Source organism: Arachis ipaensis, chromosome B1 (genome assembly GCF_059453495.1).
Source record: "Arachis ipaensis isolate K30076 ecotype BB chromosome B1, ASM5945349v1, whole genome shotgun sequence".
Taxonomy (NCBI): domain Eukaryota; kingdom Viridiplantae; phylum Streptophyta; class Magnoliopsida; order Fabales; family Fabaceae; genus Arachis; species Arachis ipaensis.
The window spans coordinates 82,867,440-82,889,374 of NC_142436.1; positions in this window are offsets into that span (position 1 = coordinate 82,867,440).

A 21,935-nucleotide genomic window follows, 5' to 3' on the forward strand; every position below is an offset into this window, starting at 1 on the left:
ATTCCTTTTATTCACTAATAGTGAGTTGCCACACAATCACACATACATGCCACCACTTACTATTATTTGACTTCTAGCTAGCAATGAACCATCTTACTTTACGTTTCAAACATTTCTTTTATTGAATTGAAAAGACTTAGGGGACAAAGCATGCATTAGTTAAGTGAAAGTAAACACACAAGTACACTTAGACTAGTATTCTTATTGACAATAATATTCAAGATGCATAACTACTGAACTAACAGTTACTGCTAAGATGGGCATATTCAAACTTAAAATTTAGAAAGATTGCATGCTGATGGAGTTAAGTGACAATACAACCTTTTGGTGGCTTCTTCTTCTTACTCTCAACTGATGGTGTGAAGCCCTCCCGAGAAAGTGTTTGAATCCCTGCAGAGTTAATGGAAGTTGCTTGTTTCTCAAGCCCTTAGATAACTAGTTAGTGTGTGGGACCTTCTTGTAGGCTTTTGAACTTACTTTGGTGTGTGAACACCAAACTTAGTCCCTTGCCACTACCTTTGATGCATCGAGTTGATCATATGTGAACTCCTAGTGTCTTAGCTAAAAGTAATAAAACTACAAAGTAGAAGCAGACAATGATTAAATGATCCATCTGATTGCTTGAAGCTAGCAACCCTTTATGCAGAAGGTGAGAATGTGTTTTTAAATTAGATTTTTGGTGGAACACCAAACTTAAAATCCTTCGTTCTCCTTTAAATTGTTTTGGTGTGTGACACCAAACTTAGCTCCTTGCACTGCAGGTGAATCCACTTAATCTTTTTATTGAACTAGCATTGAAAGAAAAGGACTACCTCAGGTTGGGTTGCCTCCCAACAAGCACTCTTTTAATGTCACTAGCTTGACATTCTTCATTTCTGCTTCAAGGACGTTGTAAGCTCTGAACCTCTTTTTCCTTGTCCCAATGTCCTCCTAAGTACAGCTTTGCTCTGTGACCATTTGATGTGAATTGACTTTTTGTTGCTTCGTCTAACAATTCAATAATCCCATAAGGGAAAACCTTGGTTACCAAATATGGACCAGTCCACTTAGATTTAAGCTTGCCAGGGAATATCTTGAGCCGTGAGTTGTACAAAAGTACTTGATGCCCAGGTTTGAATTCTTTCTTCATGACCTTCTTGTCATGCCACCTCTTGGCTTTTTCCTTGTATATCTTGGCACTTTCATAGGCTTCTAGCCTAAATTCATCCAGCTCATTTAGCTGCAACAGCCTTTTCTCACCTGCTGCTTCAGAGTCAAGGTTTAAGAGTTTAGTAGCCCAAAAAGCTTTGTGTTCAAGCTCCACAGGGAGGTGACATGATTTGCCATATAATAGCTGAAAGGGTGACCTCCCAATGGGAGTTTTGAAAGCTGTCCTGTATGCCCAGAGTGCATCCTCCAGCTTCCGAGCCCAATCTTTTCTTGAACTTCCTACTGTCTTTTCCAAAATCTTCTTCAATTCCCGATTTGCCAATTCAGCCTATCCATTGGTCTGGGGGTGATATGGTGTGGCTACTTTATGAATCACTCTATATTTATGGAGGAGCTTCTCCATCTGTTTGTTGCAAAAATGGCTACCACCGTCACTCACAAGACCCTTGGAAACCCCATATCTAGTGAAAATATGCTTCTTAAGGAATTGAAGGACAATTTGTGCATCACAGGTGGTAGTGGCTATGGCTTCCACCCACTTTGAGACGTATTCTACTGCCACCAAAATATATCTGAAAGAATAGGAAGGGGGGAAAGGTCCCATGAAGTCAATACCCCATAAATCAAATAATTCCACTTCCAGAATGAAGTTTTGAGGCATCTCATTCCTTCTTGTCAAGCCTCCTGCTCTCTGGCATTCGTTGCCATGGTGAACAAATTCTCTAGCATCTTTGAAGATAGTTGGCCAATAGAATCCACTCTGTAGTATCTTTGCAGCTGTTCTTTCTGGGCCAAAATGTCCACCATAGGCTGAGCCATGACAATGCCATAGTATATTTCTTATTTCACTCTCAGGGACACATCTCCTAATTACTCCATCAGAGCATCTCTTGAACAGGAAAGGTTCATCCTATAAGAACTTCCTTGCTTCATTGATTAACTTCTTCACTTGTTGCTTAGATAATTCTTGAGGTATCTTCCTCCCTACTTTGTAGTTTGCTATGTCAGCAAACCAAGGTGCTTGTTGAATCTGCAGCAGATGTTCATCTGGGAAGCTTTCATTCACAGGCTGTGAGGCTTCTTGCATTGTTTCTTGTGGTACTCTTGATAAATGATCAGCAACTTGGTTTTCAGTGCCCTTCCTGTCCTTTATTTCAATATCGAATTCTTGTAAGAGTAATATCCACCTGATAAGTCTTGGCTTAGCATCCTGTTTTGACATTAAATACTTAATGGCAGTATGATCAGTATAAACCACAATTTTGGATCCTATCAAGTATGATCTAAACTTATCAAATGCGTAAACTACAGCTAACAATTCCTTCTCTGTTGTGGTGTAATTTTTTTGAGCTTCATTCAATACTTTACTTGCATAATATATGGCGTGATGCAAGTTTCCCTTCTTTTGTCCAAGCACAGCACCAATTGCAATGCCACTTGCATCACACATGAGTTCAAAAGGTAGTTCCCAATCTGGGGGTGTGATGATTGGTGCTGTTGTGAGTCTGTTTTTTAAAGTTTCAAAGGCATGCTGGCAATTTTCATCAAAAACAAAAGGAGTATCAATCATAAGCAAATTACTCAAAGGTTTAGCTATTTTAGAAAAATCCTTGATAAACCTTCTATAAAATCCTGCATGCCCCAAGAAACTTCTAACAGATTTCACATTAGTTGGTAGAGGGAGCTTCTCTATGATTTCCACTTTTGCCTTGTCAACTTCTATCCCTTTTTTTGAAACTTTGTGACCAAGAACAATCCCTTCGGGCACCATGAAGTGGCATTTCTCCCAGTTCAAAACCAAATTAGTTTCTTGGCACCGTTTCAAGACATGAGTTAGATGTTTCAGGCAAGCATTGAAATTATCACCAAAAACAGAGAAGTCATCCATGAAGACCTCTAGAAACTTTTCGACCATATCAGAGAAGATGGAGAGCATACACCTTTGAAATGTGGCTGGGGCGTTACAAAGCCCAAAGGGCATCCTCCTGTATGCAAAGACTCGAAATGGACATGTAAAGGAAGTCTTCTCTTGATCCTTGGGGTCCACCACGATTTGATTATACCCAGAATATCCGTCCAAAAAGCAATAATAGGCATGGCCGGCCAATCTTTCCAGCATCTGATCAATGAATGGGAGAGGAAAATGATCTTTCCTGGTGGCATCATTCAATCTTCTATAGTCTATGCACATCCTCCACCCCGTCACCATTCTAGTAGGGATTAACTCATTTTTCTCATTGGTGATGACCGTCATTTTTCCTTTCTTTGGTACAACTTGGACCGGGCTTACCCATGAGCTGTCAGATAGTGGGAAGATTATCCCTGCATTCCACAACTTCATTACTTCATTCTGGACAACTTCCTTCATCGTGGGATTTAGCCTTCTTTGAGGTTGAACTACTGGCTTGAAATTATCTTCCAAGAGGATCTTATGCATACATACTGCAGGGCTAATGCCTTTCAGGTCGTCAATAGTCCATCCTAGAGCATCTTTGTGAGCTTTGAGTACATCAAGAAGTTCTCCTTCTTCTTTTTTTGTTAATGACTAATTGATGATCACTGGGAAGTTCTCTGATGCACCCAGGAATGCATATTTGGGATGGGTGGGTAATGGCTTCAGTTCTTGTTTTCGTACTTCTTCCTTCTTGTCTTGCTGTTTCTCTTGCTCAATAGACATCTCGGCTACTTGTTCCTCTGTTGTCTCTTGATTTTCTTCTTGCTCTTGAGGATTATCTTCCAACATTTCTTCCACCAAACTCTCTATCATATCCACTCTCATGTAATCCTCTTACTCAGGAATGTGTTGCATTGACTTAAAAACGTTTATGACCATTTGTTCATTGTGGACCCTGAAGAACATCTCTGCTTTTTCTACATCAATGATGGCTCTTGCTGTGGCTAGAAATGGCCTTCCTAAAATGATTGAATTGTTTCCTTCCTCTTCGGTATCCAAAATCACAAAATCTGTTGGAAAAATAAACTCCCCAACCTTCACCAACAGGTTTTCCACAATTCCATTGGGTGTCTTGATCGATCTATCAGCCATGACTAGTGACATCCTGGTGGGTTTGAGTTCTTCTATAGCAAGCTTCCTCATCATAGACAGGGGCATTAGGTTGATACTAGCTCCGAGATCACAAAGAGCCTTGTCTAATGTCATTTTGCCTATAGTGCAAGCAACTATAAAACTTCCTGGATCTTTAAGCTTTGGTGGGATTCCCTTTTGAAGCACCGCGCTACATTCTTCAGTGAGAAGTATAGTTTCCTTCTCCAACCAGCTTCTTTTCTTGTTAATGAGTTCCTTCAAGAACTTGGCATATAAGGGCATCTGTTCCAATGCCTCAGCCAGGGGAATGTTGATTTCCAGCTTCTTGAAAGTTTCCAGGAATTTGCGGAAGTGTTGATCTTTGGTTTCTTTGTTGAACCTCTGTGGGTATGGCAGCGGAGGAATGAAGGCTTTCTCCTTTTTCTGTGCTTCTTCCTCTCTCTCATGTATATTGATTGGCTGGTCTTCTTTTCTTTTGGGGTTCTCTGTGTTCTTGTTTGACACCATATTTTGATCATTGGCTTCCTTTGTATCTGTTGGCTTTTTGCTGTTCTCCACTTGTTTCCTTGTAGTGTCATTGTTGCTCATCAATGTTCTTCCACTTCTTAATTGTACAGCTTTGCACTCTTCTTTTGGATTAGGAATGGTGTCACTTGGTAGTGAGCTTGAAGGTCTCTCAACAGAAATCTGCTTGGAGATTTGCCCAATCTGCCTCTCTAGGCTCTTCATGGAGGCTTCATGGTTCTTGGTTGTCATTTCTTGGTGTTTCCACATTTTGTCTATCAAGGTTTCCAAGTTAGTGATTCTTTGAGATTCTGGAGATGCTTGTGGTGGATTGTGAGATGTGGATGGTGGATGGTAGGTATTTTGGTTGGTGGGTTGGTTATTGGATTGATAATGGTTGGGGTTGGGGTAGTTGTTTTGAGGTTTTCTGTAAGGGTTTTGGTTGGTTTGCTGCTGGTTGTGGTTTTGGTTGTTTCTTGAAGTGTTTTGGTTTCAGTTCCTCTGCCATGGTTGTTGGTTCTGGTTGTGATTGTCTCCCCATCTGAGATTTGGGTGGTTCTTCCAGGATGGATTGTAGGTATCACCATAAACTTCATTCTGTCCAGAGTTTTGGTTATGCATGTACTGCACTTGCTCCTGTTGTTGCTCTTCTTGGCTTTCTTCATTCTGCACCCATACAGTTGATGGGTGGCTTGTGTTCACAGCTGCTACTTGAAGGCTGTCAATCCTTTTGGCCATTTGTTCAAACTGTTGTTGAATTTGTTGTTGCATCATCTTGTTTTGAGCCAAAATGGAGTCTACTCCTTCCAGTTCTAGTACCCCCTTTCTCTGTGATGGTTGGCGGGTTCTTTGATGAGCAAAGAAATATTGATTGTTGGCCACCATGTCCACAAGATTCTGGGCTTCCTCAGCAGTTTTCATCAGTTGTAATGAACCTCCAGCAGAGTGATCTAACGCCTCTTGAGATTTCAATGTTAGGCCTTCATAGAAATTCTGCAGCACATCCCATTCATTGAACATCTCCGGAGGACACTTTCTGATTAAGGCTTTGTACCTCTCCCATGCTTCATACAAGGATTCGGCATCTAATTGTGTGAAAGTCTGCACCTCAGTTTTCAGCCTGATGATCCTTTGGGGTGGGTAGAATTTGGCTAGAAATTTAGTCACCAAATCATCCCAACTAGTGATACTTCCTTGGGGAAAAGTTTCAAGCCATTGTGCAGCCTTGTCCCTTAATGAGAACGGGAACAACAGAAGCTTGTAAGTTTCAGGATTCACGCCATTAGATTTGATAGTGTCACAAATCCATAAAAAGGTAGATAAATGCTGGTTGGGATCTTCCAATGGGCTGCCTCCATAGGAACAATTGTTCTGGACAAGTGTAATGAGTTGTGGTTTTAGCTCAAAATTGTTTGCATTGACATTGGGAGTTAAGATGCTGCTTCCACAGTGTCTGGGATTTGTAAAAGTGTAGGAGGCCAACACTCTCCTCTGTGGTGGATTGGGATTAGATGGATCTCCTTCTATCTCGTGGTATTCTTCCTCAGATTCTTCCTCTCCAACAATACCTTTCCCTCTTTCAGCTCTTCTTAATCTCCTGAGAGTCCTCTGGTCAGCTTCGGATAAGATAGGAGTAGCTCACTCTGTACCTGACATACAAACAAAACAAGAGAAACACACAACCAGTGATACTTCAATCTATTGCTAGAATGAAGTTTTAGTTAGCTTAAGCAAAAATTCAAACAGTTAGTAGGTTAGTCAAAATTAAAGAAAAAGTGCTTGATCTAAACTACCACCTCACTTAATCATTATCAATCTATTCAATCCCCGGCAACGGCGCCAAAAACTTAATGTGCGGAAAACGATCCGACACAAAACTCACCGGCAAGTGTACCGGGTCGCATCAAGTAATAAAACCCACGGGAGTGAGGTCGATCCCACAAGGATTGAAGGATTGAGAAACTTTAGTTTAGTGGTTGAATTAGTCAAGCAAACAAATGTTGATCGTGTGAAATTGTGTTGACAGGAATTAAATTGCATAGAATGTAAAGGGGAGTGGGTGATTTGCAGGAAATTAAAGGGAACAAAAAGAAAAAGAGCTGAATCTTAAAGTGGAAGTAATGTAAATTGCAGAAACTTAAAGTGCAAGAAATATAAATGACTTGAAAAATAAAAGGGGAATGGGAATTGGATCTGCAGGAATTAAACAGGGAAAAGCAAAACTTAACAGAATGAAGAGTAGTTGATGTAATTAGTTGAACCGGATCTCAAAACTAAAAGGAAAATAAACTTGGTGTAGTAATTAAACAAGGAAATTAAAATGGAAACCAATAGATCTCAGGACCCAAGAGACTAGATAACTAAGTCTAGATCTCAATGCCTTCTTAGATCCAAATTTAGAGAGCAAATACCAAATTAAAGAAGAGAGCAATGTAGAAATGTAAATTCAAGTTCAATTTTCCAAAAGCTGCAGTAAGAAAAACAGAGAGATCTCAAGGTGAGATTGAGACAGAATTTCCTCAATTCTTCAACACCCAAGACTCAAGACAAGTGTAGATGAAATTGAAAAACAAGAAAACTAAGAGGAAGAGAATTCAATTCTCCTTCCCCAAGACTCAGAATCTCCAAACAGCTCAAAACCCAAAAGCTCTCTACTATGAATACTATGAAAATTCTTGAAGAAAACTCTAAAAAGAAAAGCTCTCTAAAACTTCAAATCCTAAGCTATTTATACACTTTCTTCAAATGATCATTAAGCCTTGAATTGGGCCTTTAGTCTTGATGGAATTGGGTTGACAATAGCTTCTGTTGATTGCTCTTGGTGTTGGAAAGAAATCCACTTGTGAACCGGGCCATGAACCATTCACGTTTGAGTCAATGTTTGAGGCAAACGTTGACTCAAACGTCCCTTGTGTGAGGCATTATGCAGATACCCTTCTTGCTGTCATCCACGTTTGAGCCAACATTTGAGGTCGAACGTGAGCTCAAACGTGGTTCTTCCCAGGCTCCCTTTTTAGCCAACGTTTGACCCAACGTTTGAGGGAAACATTGGCGCAAATGTGGCTCATCTAAACCATCAATCAGGGGTGCTTTGCCATGCTCTTTCCTTGCCAAAATGTAGCCAATGTTTGACCTCACGTTTGAGGCAAACGTTGGCTCAAACGTTGCCATGCCCAGGAGTGTTCTTTTTCATTCTTTTTGGCGCCAACGTTTGACCTCACGTTTGAGGCAAACGTTGGCGCAAACGTTACCTTCCCCTGCTTCTTCTTCAGCCAACGTTTGCCTCAACGTTTGAGGCAAACTTTGGCGCAAACGTTGGCTCTTCACCAAGTTGTTCTTCATCTGCTTCTCACGTTTGAGTTAACGTTTGAGGCAAACGTTAGCTCAAACATGAATCCCTCTTTTCAAGCCCATTCTTGCAACCTTCCTCCAAGCTTTATTCCACCTATCATCAATCAACAATTGTATCAAAGCTATGCCACAATCATGAGAGTTATTCTTCTTCTTGTCATATGAGCAATTATGGCACAAAAACTCATGAAAATGCATCAATTTATCCATGGTTGATTGAATCAAAGGAAACATGAAATTCAACCCAATTGACTTAATTATGGCTTAAGAAAGTGCATAAAACTAAATGAAAACAAAGGAAAAAGACTAGTAAAGCTAGGCTAAGATGACTTGTCATCACAACACCAAACTTAAAACTTGCTTGTCCCCAAGCAAGAACATAATTATTAAGAAGAAAGAATGAAAACAAAAGAGAATGCTCATGTTAGCAGAGTATTATTGGTAGCTAATGGGGTTTTATGCAGATATGTAACTACTCACTTCTTATTGACAAGTAGGCCTAGAAAGTTTCCTCTAAGCATCAAGCAACACACTGCTATGACCTCTCATTATTCCTTTGTCCTTGTTTACTGAAATTTTTTTTTTGTAAACTTTAGTTCAATGTCATGTGTAACAAGCTCTTTTCTTTATTTATGCTTGACACATTATTCACTTTAGACACTTGGCTCACATGCCTTCTTAGAACATTGATGCCCAGCACCTCTTTGGGTTACTAAATGTCTTGTAGCCAGGTTGCTCTTGATAGTGGACTTTCAGTTGATAATCCCGGGTTAGTTAACCCAAGTTACCAAGTGTTGATGCACTCCAAAGAACTTAATAATCCAAGCAGATCCTAGTACAAAGACACCACATGCATATATTCTAAGGTTCGAGCTATTGGTGTCTGGCTTTATTTTTTTTTCTTTTTGTTTTTCTTTTCACCCAAGGACTTTTATTTTGTTGAGATCCATAGACAGTGAACTACTTTCTTCTTAAAAAGAGAACAGTCTATTCCTTTTATTCACTAATAGTGAGTTGCCACACAATCACACATACATGCCACCACTTACTATTATTTGACTTCTAGCTAGCAGTGAACCATCTTACTTTACGTTTCAAACATTTCTTTTATTGAATTGAAAAGACTTAGGGGACAAAGCATGCATTAGTTAAGTGAAAGTAAACACACAAGTACACTTAGACTAGTATTCTTATTGACAATAATATTCAAGATGCATAACTACTGAACTAACAGTTACTGCTAAGATGGGCATATTCAAACTTTAAATTTAGAAAGATTGCATGCTGATGGAGTTAAGTGACAATACAACCTTTTGGTGGCTTCTTCTTCTTACTCTCAATTGATGGTGTGAATCCCTCCCGAGAAAGTGTTTGAATCCCTGCAGAGTTAATGGAAGTTGCTTGTTTCTCAAGCCCTTAGATAACTAGTTAGTGTGTGGGACCTTCTTGTAGGCTTTTGAACTTACTTTGGTGTGTGAACACCAAACTTAGTCCCTTGCCACTACCTTTGATGCATCGAGTTAATCATATGTGAACTCCTAGTGTCTTAGCTAAAAGTAATAAAACTACAAAGTAGAAGCAGACAATGATTAAATGATTCATCTGATTGCTTGAAGCTAGCAACCCTTTATGCAGAAGGTGAGAATGTGTTTTTAAATTAGATTTTTGGTGGAACACCAAACTTAAAATCCTTCATTCTTCTTTAAATTATTTTGGTGTGTGACACCAAACTTAGCTCCTTGCACTACAGGTGAATCCACTTAATCTTTTTATTGAACTAGCATTGAAAGAAAAGGACTACCTCAGGTTGGGTTGCCTCCCAACAAGCGCTCTTTTAATGTCACTAGCTTGACATTCTTCATTTCTGCTTCAAGGACGTTGTAAGCTCTAAACCTCTTTTTCCTTGTCCCAATGTCCTCCTAAGTACAGCATTGCTCTGTGACCATTTGCTGTGAATTGACTTTTTGTTGCTTCATCTAACAATTCAATACTCCCATAAGGGAAAACCTTGGTTACCAAATATGGACCAGTCCACTTAGATTTAAGCTTGCCAGGGAATATCTTGAGCCGTAAGTTGTACAAAAGTACTTGCTGCCCAGGTTTGAATTCTTTCTTCATGACCTTCTTGTCATGCCACCTCTTGGCTTTTTCCTTGTATATCTTGGCACTTTCATAGGCTTCTAGCCTAAATTCATCCAGCTCATTTAGCTGCAACAACCTTTTCTCACCTGCTGCTTCAGAGTCAAGGTTTAGGAGTTTAGTAGACAAAAAAGCTTTGTGTTCAAGCTCCACAGGGAGGTGACATGATTTGCCATATAATAACTGAAAGGGTGACCTCTCAATGGGAGTTTTGAAAGCTGTCCTGTATGCCCAGGGTGCATCCTTCAGCTTCCGAGCCCAATCTTTTCTTGAACTTCCTACTGTCTTTTCCAAAATCTTCTTCAATTCCCGATTTGCCAATTCAGCCTGTCCATTGGTCTGGGGGTGATATGGCGTGGCTACTTTATGAATCACTCCATATTTATGGAGGAGCTTCTCCATCTGTTTGTTGTAAAAATGGCTACCACCGTCACTCACAAGACCCTTGGGAACCCCATATCTAGTGAAAATATGCTTCTTAAGGAATTCAAGGGCAATTTGTGTATCACAGGTGGTAGTGGCTATGGCTTCCACCCACTTTGAGACGTATTCTACTGCCACCAAAATATATCTGAAAGAATAGGAAGGGGGGAAAGGTCCCATAAAGTCAATACCCCATAAATCAAATAATTCCACTTCCAGAATGAAGTTTTGAGGCATCTCATTCCTTCCTGTCAAGCCTCCTGTTCTCTGGCATTCGTTGCATTGGTGAACAAATTCTCTAGCATCTTTGAAGATAGTTGGCCAATAAAACCCACTCTGTAGTATCTTTGCAGCTGTTCTTTCTGGGCCAAAATGTCCACCATAGGCTGAGCCATGACAATGCCATAGTATATTTCTTATTTCACTCTCAAGGACACATCTCTTAATTACTCCATCAGAGCATCTCTTGAACAGGAAAGGTTCATCCCATAAGAACTTCCTTGCTTCATTGATTAACTTCTTCACTTGTTGCTTGGATAATTCTTGAGGTATCTTCCTCCCTACTTTATAGTTTGCTATGTCAGCAAACCAAGGTGCTTGTTGAATCTGCAGCAGATGTTCATCTGGGAAGCTTTCATTCACAGGCTGTGAGGCTTCTTGCATTGTTTCTTGTGGTACTCTTGATAAATGATCAGCAACTTGGTTTTCAGTGCCCTTCCTGTCCTTTATTTCAATATCGAATTCTTGTAAGAGTAATATCCACCTGATAAGTCTTGGCTTAGCATCCTGTTTTGACATTAAATACTTAATGGCAGCATGATCAGTATAAACCACAATTTTGGATCCTATCAAGTATGATCTAAACTTATCAAATGCGTAAACTACAGCTAACAATTCCTTCTCTGTTGTGGTGTAATTTTTTTGAGCTTCATTCAATACTTTACTTGCATAATATATGGCGTGATGCAAGTTTCCCTTCTTTTGTCCAAGCACAGCACCAATTGCAATGTCACTTGCATCACACATGAGTTCAAAAGGTAGTTCCCAATCTCAGGGGTGTGATGATTGGTGCTGTTGTGAGTCTGTTTTTTAAAGTTTCAAAGGCATGCTGGCAATTTTCATCAAAAACAAAAGGAGTATCAATCATAAGCAGATTACTCAAAGGTTTAGCTATTTTAGAAAAATCCTTGATAAACCTTCTATAAAATCCTGCATGCCCCAAGAAACTTCTAACAGATTTCACATTAGTTAGTAGAGGGAGCTTCTCTATGATTTCCACTTTTGCCTTGTCAACTTCTATCCCTTTTCTTGAAACTTTGTGACCAAGATCAATCCCTTCGGGCACCATGAAGTGGCATTTCTCCCAGTTCAAAACTAAATTAGTTTCTTGGCACCGTTTCAAGACAAGAGTTAGATATTTCAGGCAAGTATTGAAATTATCACCAAAAACAGAGAAGTCGTCCATGAAGACCTCTAGAAACTTTTCGACCATATCAGAGAAGATGGAGAGCATACACCTTTGAAATGTGGCTGGGGCATTACAAAGCCCAAAGGGCATCCTCCTGTATGCAAAGACTCCAAATGGACATGTAAAGGCAGTCTTCTCTTGATCCTTGGGGTCCACCATGATTTGATTATACCCAGAATATCCGTCCAAAAAGCAATAATAGGCATGGCTAGCCAATCTTTCCAGCATCTGATCAATGAATGGGAGAGGAAAATGATCTTTCCTGGTGGCATCATTCAATCTTCTATAGTCTATGCACATCCTCCACCCCGTCACCGTTCTAGTAGGGATTAACTCATTTTTCTCATTGGTGATGACCGTCATTTTTCCTTTCTTTGGTACAACTTGGACCGGGCTTACCCATGAGCTGTCAGATAGTGGGAAGATTATCCCTGCATTCCACAACTTCATTACTTCCTTCTGGACAACTTCCTTCATCGTGGGATTTAGCCTTCTTTGAGGTTGAACTACTGGCTTGGAATTATCTTCTAAGAGGATCTTATGCATACATACTGCAAGGCTGATGCCTTTCAGGTCGTCAATAGTCCATCCTAAAGCATCTTTGTGAGCTTTGAGTACATCAAGAAGTTCTCCTTCTTCTTTTTTTGTTAATGACGAACTGATGATCACTAGGAAGTTCTCTGATGCACCCAGGAATGCATATTTGAGATGGGTGGGTAATGGCTTCAGTTCTTGTTTTCGTACTTCTTCCTTCTTGTCTTGTTGTTTCTCTTGCTCAATAAACATCTCGGCTACTTGTTCCTCTGTTGTCTCTTGATTTTCTTCTTGCTCTTGAGGATTATCTTCCAACATTTCTTCCACCAAACTCTCTATCATATCCACTCTCATGTAATCCTCTTGCTCAGGAATGTGTTGCATTGACTTAAAAACGTTTATGACCATTTGTTCATTGTGGACCCTGAAGATCATCTCTCCTTTTTCTACATCAATGATGGCTCTTGCTGTGGCTAGAAATGGCCTTCCTAAAATGATTGAATTGTTTCCTTCCTCTTTAGTTTCCAAAATCACAAAATCTGCTGGAAAAATAAACTCCCCAACCTTCACCAACAGGTTTTCCACAATTCCATTGGGTGTCTTGATCGATCTATCAGCCATGACTAGTGACATCCTGGTGGGTTTGAGTTCTTCTATAGCAAGCTTTCTCATCATAGACAGGGGCATTAGGTTGATACTACCTCCGAGATCACAAAGAGCCTTGTCTAATGTCATTTTGCCTATGGTGCAAGCAACTACAAAACTTCCTGGATCTTTAAGCTTTGGTGGGATTTCCTTTTGAAGCACCGCGCTACATTCTTCAGTGAGAAGTATAGTTTCCTTCTCCAACCAGCTTCTTTTCTTGTTAATGAGTTCCTTCAAGAACTTGGCATATAAGGGCATCTGTTCCAATGCCTCAGCCAGGGGAATGTTGATTTCCAACTTCTTGAAAGTTTCCAGGAATTTACGGAAGTGTTGATCTTTGGTTTCTTTGTTGAACCTCTGTGGGTATGGCAGCAGAGGAATGAAGGCTTTCTCCTTTTTCTGTGCTTCTTCCTCTCTCTCATGTATATTGATTGGCTGGTCTTCTTTTCTTTTGGGGTTCTCTGTGTTCTTGTTTGACACCATATTTTGATCATTGGCTTCCTCTGTATCTGTTGGCTTTTTGCTGTTCTCCACTTGTTTCCTTGTAGTGTCATTGTTGCTCATCAATGTTCTCCCACTTCTTAATTGTACAGCTTTGCACTCTTCTTTTGGATTAGGAATGGTGTCACTTGGTAGTGAGCTTGAAGGTCTGTCAATAGAAATCTGCTTGGAGATTTGCCCAATCTGCCTCTCCAGGGTCTTCATGGAGGCTTCATGGTTCTTGGTTGTCATTTCTTAGTGTTTTCACATTTTGTCTATCAAGGTTTCCAAGTTAGTGATTCTTTGAGATTCTGGAGATGCTTGTGGTGGGTTGTGAGATGTGGATGGTGGATGGTAGGTATTTTGGTTGGTGGGTTGGTTATTGGATTGATAATGGTTGGGGTTGGGGTAGTTGTTTTGAGGTTTTCTGTAAGGGTTTTGGTTGGTTTACTGCTGGTTGTGGTTTTGGTTGTTTCTTGAAGTGTTTTGGTTTGAGTTCCTCTGCCATGGTTGTTGGTTCTGGTTGTGATTGTCTCCCCATCTGAGATTTGGGTGGCTCTTCCAGGATGGATTATAGGTATCACCATAAACTTCATTCTGTCCAGAGTTTTGGTTATGCATGTACTGCACTTGCTCCTGTTGTTACTCTTCTTGGCTTTCTTCATTCTGCACCCATACAGTTGATGGGTGGCTTGTGTTCACAGCTACTACTTGAAGGCTGTCAATCCTTTTGGCCATTTGTTCAAACTGTTGTTGAATTTGTTGTTGCATCATCTTGTTTTGAGCCAAAATGGAGTCTACTCCTTCTAGTTCTAGTACCCCCTTTCTCTGTGATGGTTGGCAGGTTCTTTGATGAACAAAGAAATATTGATTGTTGGCCACCATGTCCACAAGATTCTGGGCTTCCTCAGCAGTTTTCATCAGTTGTAATAAACCTCCAGCAGAGTGATCTAACGCCTCTTGAGATTTCAATGTTAGGCCTTCATAGAAATTCTGCAGCACATCCCATTCATTGAACATCTCCGGAGGACACTTTCTGATTAAGGCTTTGTACCTCTCCCATGCTTCATACAAGGATTCGGCGTCTAATTGTGTGAAAGTCTGTACCTCAGTTTTCAGCCTGATGATCCTTTGGAGTGGGTAGAATTTGGCTAGAAATTTAGTCACCAAATTATCCCAACTAGTGATACTTCCTTGGGGAAAAATTTCAAGCCATTGTGCAGCCTTGTCCCTTAATGAGAACGGGAAAAATTTCAGGATTCACGCCATTAGATTTGACAGTGTCACAAATCCTTAAAAAGGTAGATAAATGCTGGTTGGGATCTTCCAATGGGCTGCCTCCATAGGAACAATTGTTCTGGACAAGTGTAATGAGTTGTGGTTTTAGCTCAAAATTGTTTGCATTGACATTGGGAGTTAAGATGCTGCTTCCACAGTGTCTGGGATTTGCAAAAGTGTAGGAGGCCAACACTATCCTCTGTGGTGGATTGGGATTAGGTGGATCTCCTTCCATCTCGTGGTATTCTTCCTCAGATTCTTCCTCTCCAACAATACCTTTCCCTCTTTCAGCTCTTCTTAATCTCCTGAGAGTCCTCTGGTCAGCTTCGGATAAGATAGGAGTAGCTCTCCCTGTACCTGACATACAAACAAAACAAGAGAAACACACAACCAGTGATACTTCAATCTATTGCTAGAATGAAGTTTTAGTTAGCTTAAGCAAAAATTCAAACAGTTAGTAGGTTAGTCAAAATTAAAGAAAAAGTGCTTGATCTAAACTACCACCTCACTTAATCATTGTCAATCTATTCAATCCCCGGCAACGGCGCCAAAAACTTGATGTGCGGAAAACGATCCGACACAAAACTCACCGGCAAGTTTACCCGGTCGCATCAAGTAATAAAACTCACGGGAGTGAGGTCGATCCCACAAGGATTGAAGGATTGAGCAACTTTAGTTTAGTGGTTGAATTAGTCAAGCAAACAAGTGTTGATCGTGTGAAATTGTGTTGACAGGAATTAAATTGCATAGAATGTAAAGGGGAGTGGGTGATTTGCAGGAAATTAAAGGGAACAAAAAGAAAAAGAGCTGAATCTTAAAGTGGAAGTAATGTAAATTGCAGAAACTTAAAGTGCAAGAAATATAAATGACTTGAAAAATAAAAGGGGAATGGGAATTGGATCTGCAGGAATTAAACAGGGAAAAGCAAAACTTAACAGAATGAAGAGTAGTTGATGTAATTAGTTGAATCGGATCTCAAAACTAAAAGGAAAATAAACTTGGTGTAGTAATTAAACAAGGAAATTAAAATGGAAACCAATAGATCTCAGGACCCAAGAGACTAGATAACTAAGTCTAGATCTCAATGCCTTCTTAGATCCAAATTTAGAGAGCAAATACCAAATTAAAGAAGAGAGCAATGTAGAAATGTAAATTCAAGTTCAATTTTCCAAAAGCTGCAGTAAGAAAAACAGAGAGATCTCAAGGTGAGATTGAGACAGAATTTCCTCAATTCTTCAACACCCAAGACTCAAGACAAGTGTAGATGAAATTGAAAAACAAGAAAACTAAGAGGAAGAGAATTCAATTCTCCTTCCCCAAGACTCAGAATCTCCAAACAGCTCAAAACCCAAAAGCTCTCTACTATGAATACTATGAAAATTCTTGAAGAAAACTCTAAAAAGAAAAGCTTCCTAAAACTTCAAATCCTAAGCTATTTATACACTTTCTTCAAATGATCATTAAGCCTTGAATTGGGCCTTTAGTCTTGATGGAATTGGGTTGACAATAGCCTCTGTTGATTGCTCTTGGTGTTGGGAAGAAATCCACTTGTGAACCGGGCCATGAACCATTCACGTTTGAGTCAACGTTTGAGGCAAACGTTGACTCAAACGTCCCATGTGTGAGGCATTATGCAGATACCCTTCTTGCTGTCATCCACGTTTGAGCCAACGTTTGAGGTCAAACATGAGCTCAAACGTGGTTCTTCCCAGGCTCCCTTTTTGGCCAACGTTTGGCCCAACGTTTGAGGCAAATGTTGGCGCAAACGTGGCTCATCTAAACCATCAATCAGGGGTGCTTTGCCATGCTCTTTCCTCGCCAAAATGTAGCCAACGTTTGACCTCATGTTTGAGGCAAACGTTGGCTCAAACGTTGCCATGCCCAGGAGTGTTCTTTTTCATTCTTTTTGGCGCCAACGTTTGACCTCACGTTTGAGGCAAATGTTGGCGCAAACGTTGCCTTCCCCTGCTTCTTCTTCAGCCAACGTTTGCCTCAACGTTTAAGACAAACGTTGGCGCAAACGTTGGCTCTTCTCCAGGGTGTTCTTCATCTGCTTCTCACGTTTGAGTTAAAGTTTGAGGCAAACGTTAGCTCAAACGTGAATCCCTCTTTTCAAGCCCATTCTTGCAACCTTCCTCCAAGCTTTATTCCACCTATCATCAATCAACAATTGTATCAAAGCTATGCCACAATCATGAGAGTTATTCTTCTTCTTGTCATATGAGCAATTATTGCACAAAAACTCATGAAAATGTATCAATTTATCCATGGTTGATTGAATCAAAGGAAACATGAAATTCAACCCAATTGACTTACTTATGGCTTAAGAAAGTGCATAAAACTAAATTAAAACAAAGGAAAAAGACTAGTGAAACTAGGCTAAGATGACTTGTCATCAAGCGTTTGAGGCAATGTTGGACCTCCAACATTCATTTGGTGACGCGTACATGTGGATATAGAAATTTTGCTCTCTCACGCGTACGTGTCATAGACGCATACGCGTCCCTCAAAAATCATTTAGCTCCAGAATTGAACATTTTATCACAACGTTGGGGGTAACGTTGGCTTGCCAATGTTCCCTCAAACGTGAGAACTAGCAACCCATGCAGAGAATTACTCTGCCTCTCTTCCAATGTTTGAGGCAACGTTGGTGGTCCAACTTGGCCACCAACGTTGCTTCCTCTTCATCTCTTCCATGCATCATTCTTCAACTTCCTTCCATGCTTTCTTTCACCTATCATCAACCAATACATGCATCAAAGCCTTGCTAAAGTCATGAAAATTCTCATCATTCTTAGCACACAAGTAATTATAGCATCAAATCAAGTATGGTTAGATGAATCTAGACATGCATGAATTTTTAACCCAATTGCTTAGTTATAACTCAAGAAAGTGCATAAAAACTATTAAAAATAAAGAAAAAGGCTAGTAAAACTAGCCTAAGATGCCTTGGCATCACAACACCAAACTTAAAACTTGCTTGTCCCTAAGCAAGTACTGAATTATTGAGAAGAAAGAATTAAACAGAAGGTAATGTTCATATCAGCAAGTAATTATTATTAGTTCATGGGGTTTTATGCAGAAGATGCAGTAACTCACTTCTTATTGATCTTTAGGCGTAGACTGTCTCCTTTAAGAATCAATTAACATACTGCTATGACCTCTTATTATTCACTCATCCTTGGTAATTGCTTTTCTTTATTTTCTTTTTCTGTAAACTTTAGCTCAGTGACATGTGTTGTAGCAGTTTCTTAGCTTATTTGTACTCAACACATATTCACTACAGACACTTGGCTCACAATTCTTCTTAAGACATTGGTGCCCAGCACCTCTTTGGGTTACTAAATGCCTTGTAACTAAGTTTCTCTTGATAATGGATTTTCGGTTGATAATCCCGAGTTAGTTAACCCAAGTTACCAATTGTTAAAGCACTCCATAGAACCTAATCATCCAAGCATATCCTAGTACAAAGACACCACATGCATATGTCCTAAGGTCCAAGATATTGGTGTCTAGCCTTATTCTTTTGCTTTCTTCTGTTCTTGTTGCCAATTTTGGCTTTTCTTTTTCTTTCTTTCTATTTGTCTCTCTTTCATCCAAGGACTCTTATTTGCTAAGATTCATAGACATCATGCTAGTTTATACTAAAAAGGGAGATAATCTATCCTTTTATTCATTATAAGTGAGCTACTACACAATCAAACATATATACCACCACTTATTGTTATTTCACTTCTTGCTAAAAAGGAACTCTTCCACTTCTTGTTCAACCATTTCTTTTATTTAAATTGAAAAGACTCAGGGGGCAAACAAGCATTTAAACAGTGAAAGTGAAAATACACACAGCTAGGCTAGCACACTTATTGCAGAATTAAATACCACAAAATGCAAAATGACTTAAACTACAAGTTTGGCTATTAACACAGGCGCAATCAGACTTCCAATTTAAGCATTCCAAAGTATAACTAGTTAAGCTACAATACAACCTCCTGAAGTCCAGTTGCTTCCTCTCTGCCATTACCATCTTTGGCTTTCTTGTCCTTCTTTTCTTCTTAGCTGATGGTGTGTATTTCTTTCAGGAGATTGATTGAATTCCTGCAAAGTTATTGGAAGTTGCTTGTTCCCCAAGCACTTGAGAGATTGTTAGCATGCATGTGTGCTTGTGATTTTCTGAACTTGAGTTAGTGTGAGAACACCAAACTTAGTTCCCTGCCTAATGCAGTAAATTGAATACATGTAGAGAACCTCATGTGCTTTTATTAAGAAAACAACCATGAACTAGAAAAACAAACTATGAACTAGAAATTAAACTATTGTTAAGTAGTTTCCCTGATTGGTTGGGGTTATTGACTAGTCATGCTGAGGGTTACAATGTGTTCTTTAATGAAATCTTTGGTGGACACACCAAACTTAGAATTACACATTCACCCTTGGATTATTTTGGTATGGAACACCAAACTTAGCTCTTTGCAATACAGAGAGTCTACTTAACTCTTTTATTGAATTTAACTTGGGAAAAAGAACTATCTTTGATTGGGTTGCCTCCCAACAAGCGCTCTTTTATCGTCACTAGCTTGACGGTCAGCTTTCTTAGTTAAGTCTATATTTTATCTTGGACTCTTCTCCCATGTCACCCAAGTAGAGTTTGAGTCTTTGTCCATTCACAGTGAAGGTCCGTTGTGAGCTTTCTTCCATGATTTCTATGTTTCCATAAGGTGAGACTTTGTTGACAAGAAAAAGGCCTAACCACCTTGATATTAATTTTCCAGGGAAAAGTTTCAGTCTGGAGTTGTAAAGTAGCACTCTTTGTCCTTCCTCAAAGCTTCTTGGTGCCATCTTGAGGTGATGTATTTCTTTTGCCTTTTCTTTGTAGATTTTGGTATTTTCATAGGCTTGGGATCTGAATTCTTCCAACTCTTGCAGTTGCAAGAGCCTCCTTTCACCAGCAGCTTGGCTATCAAAATTTAACAACTTGAGGGCCCAGAAAGCTTTTTGTACAAGCTCTAATGGCAGGTGACAAGCCTTACCATACACCAGTTGATATGGAGACATCCCAATTGGTGTCTTAAAGGCTGTCCTGTATGCCTAAAGAGCATCATCCAGCTTCTTCGACCAGTCTTTTCTTGAAGCTACCACCATCTTTTCCAGGATCCTTTTTAGCTCTCTGTTGGATACTTCTTTATGGCCACTTGTTTGGGGGTGATAGGGTGTGGCAACCTTGTGCTTCACTCCATATCTCAGAAGGAGGTTCTCTAGTGGCCTATTGCAAAAATGGCTTCCTCCATCACTGATGAGTGCTCTGGAAACTCCAAACTGGCTAAAGATATTCTTTCTGAGGAAGCTCAAGACCACCTTTTTATCATTTGTAGGTGTCGCAATGGCTTCCACCCATTTGGACACATAGTCCACTACCTCCAAAATGTAATTGTTTGAGTATAAAGTTGGGAATGGTCCCATGAAATCAATCCCCATACGTCAAACAGCTCAAGTTCCAAGATGAATTGTTGTGGCATCTCATTTTTCTTGGACAGATTTCCAGCCTGCTGACATTCATTACAGTTCTTCACTAGCTCTCGTGCATCTTTGAAGATGGTGGGCCAAAAGAACCCGTACTGCAAGACTTTTGCTGCGGTTCTTTCTCCTCCAAAATGCCCTCCATAACCAGAACCATGACAATTCCATAAGACTTCCCTTCCTTCCTCTTCTGAAATACACCTTATGAGCAATCCATCCGAACATTTTTTTAATAAGTATGGCTCATCCCAAATGAAATACTTTGCATCATTGATGAGTTTCCTCTTTTGATGCTTGTTGATCATTGAAGGCACTTCCCCAGTAGCCTTAAAATTAGCAATGTCTGCGAACCAGGGTGCCTTGTGAACCAACATTAATTGCTCATTAGGGAAGAATTCATTGACATTTTATTTATAGGTTGGTGCTATCTTCTTCACAAGGAATTCTGGACAAATGATCTGCTACTTTGTTCTCCACTCCCTTCTTGTCTTTAATTTCAATGTTGAATTCCTGCAATAGCAAAATCCACCTTATCAGTCTTGGTTTTGACTCTTGTTTTGCAAGTAAATATTTTAGTACTGCATGATCAGTAAAAACAATCACTTTAGATCCAATAAGATATGATCTAAACTTGTCAAATGCAAACATTATTGCCAGTAGTTCTTTCTCGGTAGTGGTATAATTCCTTTGAGTTTCATTCAAAACCTTGCTGGCGTAATAGATAACATACACTAAATTGCCTTTTCTCTGCCCCAGCACTGCCCCCATAGTAAAGTCTGATGCATCACACATCAATTCAAAAGGCAAATTCCAATCAGGTGGGGCAATAATAGGTGCTGAGGAAAGTTCTCTTTTCAGTGTTTCCAATGCTATTGTGCATTTTTTATCAAACACAAAAGGTGTATCAGAAACTAATAGGTTGCTCAAAGGCTTTGCAATTTTAGAAAAATCTCTGATAAACCTTCTGTTGAAACCAGTATGGCCTAAAAAACTTCTAATTGCCTTGACATTACTAGGTGGAGGTAATTTCTCAATTAATTCCACCTTAGCTTTGTCTACTTCTATGCCTTTTTCTGAAATTTTATGGCCAAGGACAATCCCCTCTGTCACCATAAAGTGGCATTTCTCCCAATTTAGAACGAGGTTTGTCTCTTGGCACCTTTTTAACACTAAGGCAAGATGATTTAGGCAACTGGGGAAGGAATCTCCAAAAACCGAAAAATCATCCATGAAGACTTCAATGAATTTTTCAATCATCTCTGAGAAAATAGACAACATGCATCTTTGGAAAGTTGCAGGAGCATTGCACAATCTAAAAGGCATACGCCTGTAAGCAAAAACTCCATATGGACAGATAAATGAGGTTTTTTCTTGATCTCTAGGATCAACCACTATTAGATTGTA